Genomic DNA, 5,676 nt, shown 5'->3' with positions numbered 1-5,676 from the left:
GCTAACATCAGGTTGACCTCAATTCAGTCACCCAATCACATGTAGCTGCAAGGGAGGCTGGGAAATATAATTTTTGTCTGGGTAGCTATGTCAGCTGGTGCCCAGCTGAGTTGTAAGGGTTCTATGACTAAAGGTAGAGGAAGGGGTGGTTATTGAAGAACTAACAGCGTCTGAAACAATTTCTACTATGAAATATGAGTTTATGGCCGGGTGTGGTGGCTAATACCTGTAATACCCATGCCTATAGCCCCAGCACTTTGGGAGGCCGAGGCTGGCAGATCACTCGAGTCCAAAAGTTCTAGACCAGTCTGGGAAACATGGAAAAACCCCATCTGTACAAAAAACACAAAAAATTAGCTGGGCTTGGTGGCAGGTACCTATAGTCCCAGCTACCTGAGAGGCTGAGGTGGGAGGATCATCTGAGCCCAGGAGATCAAGGTTGCAGTGATCTGTGATTGTGCCACTGCACTCTGGCCTGGACATCAGAGCAAGACTCTGTCAAAAAAAAAAAAAAAAAGAAAGGGAAAATAATGGAAAAGAAAGATGAGTTTAAGCTGGGTGCCAAGCTGGGTGCAGTGGCTTACACCTGTAATTCCAGGACTTTGGGAGGCTGAGGTGGGCAAGTCACGAGGTCAGGAGTTTGAGACCAGCTTGGCCAACATGGTGAAACCCCTGTCTCTACTAAAAATACAAAAAATTAGCTGGGTGCGGTGTCAGCTGCCTGTAATTCCAGCTACTTGGGAGGCTGAGGCAGGAGAATCACTTGAACCCGGGAGGTGGAGGTTGTAGTGAGCCAAGATGGTGCCACTCTACTCCAGCCAGAGTGACAATGCGAGACTCTGTCTCAAAAAGAAAAAAAAAAAAAGATGAGTTTAGCAAAGGTAACACTTCCCTGCAGAGTTTGGTTAGACATAGATATTTCCAGCTCTTTTTTCTTGTGTCGTTAATTTCATGTGCTATCTGTTGACTCCCCACTGTGTAAGATGAGACATCCTTTATCACTCTCGCTTCCTCTCCTAATTCCTCTCGCTAAACCGCGACATTTGCTTATAGTTCTATATCCATAATTAAAATGTTCTAGTATTGTCTATCTCTGAATTTCAAGTATTGAAAATCAATAAAGTGTTCTTAAACAATATTATGATTATATAAACATTATTCTCTACAGAGCCAAGTAGCATCCTGGGACACATCGAGAAGGAACTACAATCTTACGGTTTAAGTGCTGCTCAAAGGTAAATGCTCCAGGCTTCAAGCTCAAGTGTATCTCCTCCACTCCCTCAGCTATTCTCAGTCATATGACATTTTAATTCACTTCATATTTGGACCATGACTTCCTTACACAACTTTTTGTTCTCCTGGGGTTTCTAATTGCTTTTCTCTTCTCTACTTGAGAGAAGAAACATATGCCTTTTAAGTTAAGTCATTAAAATCTTCCAGCTTCTTAATTACATTATTTGTTGAATGAAACCCTTTTTCTTCTTAAGACGTTCTTCTCCAACCCTCTGACTTCCTATTCTAATTTTGATGGATGGCTTTATGGACCTCTGGTATTTCCATTCATTGTGGTACTGGGTTAATTCCACTGTTTTGTGAATCCATTATCTCTCTCTTTCTTGCGTATTTCCCTTTATCTGGAGTATGTTTTCAAATAACCTTTTAAAAGGGGGTGCATGGAAGGAAAGCTCTCTGATCTTTGCATGTCTGAAGATGTCTTTAGGTTGCCCTTTCATTTACTGAGTGGGGGAGGATGAACCAGCAGGCTTAGGGTAGAGATAGGCAGACACTCCAGCCTCCACCCTGGGCCACATTAGGAAGGGTTTACTCTAAACATCAACACTCCCTGTAGGCACTCTAGTCCTTATGAAAAGGATCACTCATTTTCTTTTTCTTTTTTTTTTTTTTGAGACAGAGTCTCGCTCTGTCACCCAAGCTGTACTGTAGTGATGCAATCTCAGCTTACTGCAACCTCTGCCTCCCGGGTTCAAGCAATTCTCCTGCCTCAGCCTCCTGAGTACAGGCCCATGCCACCACACTCGGCTATTTTTTGCATTTTTAGTAGAGACGGGGTTTTGCCATGTTAGCCAAACTGGATCTCAGCTCCTGACCTCAGGTGATCGGCCTGCCTCAGCCTCCCAAAGTGCTGGGATTACAGGTGTGAGCCATCAAGCCTGGCCAAGATCACTGAATTTTTTAGAAAGCAGTTCCCTCTCTTTAAAAATCTCTCCCCTTCCTGTATGTTCCAGATGTCTGCATTTGTAAGGGGGTGGGGTGTTGATAGTAAACACTAGCTTGTTACTCACTAATAGGCTTTTACTTGAGTATTTGGTAAACTTCTGTTATTCTCATGCCATGTCTCAATTTTTGTGGCATCTTCTTGCTACTTTATTGTTATTTGCTTATGTATGTATGATGGTTAATATTAGGTGTCAACTTGATTGGATAGACAGATACCTAGATGGCTGAGGTTGTTTCAGATGTGTTTGTGAGGATGTGGGCAGAGGAGATTGATATTTGAATCAGTGGACAGGGGGAGAGGAAGACCCACCCTCAATGTGGGTGGATGCCACCCTTTCAACTGCCAGCTGCTGGAACGAGGCAGGTGGAATGAAGGTAGGATCACTTTGCGTGCTGATGGGTGAGCAGCTTTTCATATGCCTGCTTGCCACTTGTATGTCTTCTTTTGAGAAATGTCTATTCAGGTCTTCTGTCCATTTTTAATCAGATTACTAGATGTATAGAGTTCCTTGAGTTCCTTATATATTCTTTTATTTTTTTTTCCTGTAGAGACAGAGTCTCGCTCTGTCGCCCAGACTGGAGTGCAGTGGCGCAATCTTGGCTCACTGCAATCTCTGCCTCCCAGGTTCAAGCAATTCTCCTGCCTCAGCCTCCTGAGTAGCTGGGACTATAGGAGCACGCTGCCATGCCCAGCTAATTTCTTTTGTATTTTAGTAGAGACCGGGTTTCACCATGTTGCCCAAGCTGGTCTCGAACTCCTGAGCTCAGGCAATCCACCTGCCTCGGCCTCCCAAATTGCTGGGCTTACAGGCGTGTGCCACTGCACCTGGCCAAGCTGCTTATATATTCTGGTTATTAATCCCTTGTTGAATGCGGAGTTTGCAGATGTTTTCTTCCATTCTGTGGCTTGTCTCTTCACTTTGTTGATGGTTTCCCTTGCTGTGCAGAACCGTTTTAAATTGATGTATTCCCATTTGCCCATTTTTTCTTTGGTTGCCAGTGCTTGTGGGATATAATTCAAGAAATCTTTTCCTAGTCCAATGTCCTGGGGAGTTTTCTTGTAGCAGTTTCATAGTTTGAGGTCTTAGTTTTAAGTTTTTAACCCATTTGATTGGATTTTTGTATATAGTGAGAGATAGGGGTCCAGTTTCATTCTTCTGCATACGGATATCCAGCTTTCAAGGAGGTCTCCTTTAAATGGTCCTTTTCTTCCTCACCCAGATTCTAACATGCTGGGGAATAAGGCAAAAGACTAATTATGGAAGCACAATATCCCTTTTATTGTTGATGATATACAGTGGGAGGCCTTAGCGGAGGGCAAGAGCTAAAGAGTCCTCCCAGCTGAACCTCATCACAACCTCACTACCTACTAACAAGCATGACAACCCCACATCCCACGTCATGGGCTCACAGCCTCAGTCATGCCTCTCCTGCCCTCTCTTGGCGTCCTGGTGTGTCCGGCCTCATTGATGGAGTGTCCTGAGTTTTTGCAGGAGGTGAAGAGCCTCCTGGAAGAGAGAATTTTTCTTATGGACCAAGGAGCAGGACCCTGAGAGCATGGCCCAGAAAACCTTGGTCATCAGAAGGGTGCAGTGGCTCTTACCTGTAATCCCAGCACTTTGGGAGGCTGAGGCAGGTGGATTGCTTGAGGTCAGGAGTTCGAGACCAGCCTAACTAACATAGCAAACCCTGTCTCTACTAAAAATACAAAATTAGCCGGGAGTGGTGGCGTGTACCTGTAATCCCAGTTACTCGGGAGGCTGAGGCAGGAGAATTGCTTGAACCTAGGAGACAGAGATTGCAGTGAGCCGAGATTGTACCACTGCACTCCAGCCTGGGTGACAGAGCAAGCTTCCATCTAAAATAAATAAATAAATAAATAAATAAATAAATAAATGGTATAAACCATTGGAAAGGAAGAGATAAAGTGGTCCTTCTATATTTATAGACCATGTGATTGTCTACATAGAAAATCCGAGCAATTCTATAGGCAAACTATTAACACTGTTGAGAAGGTTTGTGTTGAGAGAGACTTTTCCGTGGCTCTGGTGTGTTTCTGGATGCCCTGCACACAGAGGCACTGGCTGCTCTTCTGTTCTGGACTGTCTCTTCAGGGATGTTGGTATATCAACCATCTTTGGAACATGAAGTTAGTGTCTCTGTCTTGAACAGGAGACTGATTACTGTCCAGCCTAATAATGTCTCCCTTTTTTATGTCAACCTGAAAAAACAGAGAAAGAGGCTCTCTAAAAGAAAATGCTATCTATTCTGGAAGAGGCATTGCAATGCCATAGTAAACTATCTGCATATTCGTGGAGGTAAAGGAAAGCAAAAGATTTTAAGGGAAAAATGAGGATTCCATGCTTGTTCCAAGGTAATTATCCTTGGCTACGAAGATCAATAATAAGGATGTCACTAGTCTGAGGTTGGACAGGCAATTTCTGGGCAGATAGCCTTGCAGTAGATTGTGATGGTTGTTGCAGTCTTTTAGGGTAGAGTTTTTTTTGTTTGTTTGTTTGTTTGTTTGTTTGTTTAAAAGACGGTATATCCTGGTATCCCTCTGTTGCCCAGGCTGAAGTGAAGTGGCTTAATCACAGCTCACACTGCAACCTCTGCCTCCCGAGCTCAAGTGATCCTTTCACCTCGGCCTCCCAGGTATCTGGAACTACAGGCAGGCACCACCATGCCTGGCTAATTGGGATAGTTCTTGTGATCAGGGAACTTATGCATGCGAGCTGTCTCTTCATGACCTTCTCCAGCTCTATTTGTCACTTTTAACATAAGTGACTCCATTTTGATTCTGATAACTTTTACAGCAGCAAAGATCAGGGATTTCATTTCCCTAAACTCAGGGTCCCTCTGCTATTATGCAAACTCACCGCATGTGCGTCATCCGTCTGCACCACCCCCACTGCCCTCGACGTCACTGTGGGTTTTGAGGGGCACGTAAAACTACTGACTTAGATATGAAACTGATGCTGCTTCCTGGGCCATGAGTGATAAAGTCCTTTGTCTCTGACCCGACTCTCAAGTCTTCTGCCAGCATACACATTACTGTGCCAGCTAAGGGTCTGGGTTGGTCTCCTCCTGCCTCGGCCTCCCTAAAATTACAGGCGTCAGCCACCATGCCTGGCAAAAAGTTTTTAAAAATTAAAAAGTTTTTATAAAATAAAAGAGTTACTGAAGCTAAGGTTAATTTGTTATTAAAGAAAAAATTTAAAATAAATGTAGTGTAGCCTAAGTGTACAGTTTATGAAGTCTACAGTAGTGGGTGGTACTGTGCTAGGCCTTCACATTCACTCTCCACTCACTGACGCTCAAGCAGCTTCCGGTTCTGCAAGCTTCACTCATACCAAGTGCCCTATACGGGTGTACCATTTAAAAATCTTTCGGCGCGGTGGCTCACGCCTGTAATCCCAGCACTTTGGGAGGCCGAGG

This window comes from Cebus imitator, unplaced genomic scaffold, assembly GCF_001604975.1.
Source record: "Cebus imitator isolate Cc_AM_T3 unplaced genomic scaffold, Cebus_imitator-1.0 Scaffold51, whole genome shotgun sequence".
NCBI classification, from domain to species: Eukaryota; Metazoa; Chordata; class Mammalia; order Primates; family Cebidae; genus Cebus; species Cebus imitator.
Note: the sequence above shows the minus strand (reverse complement) of the source record.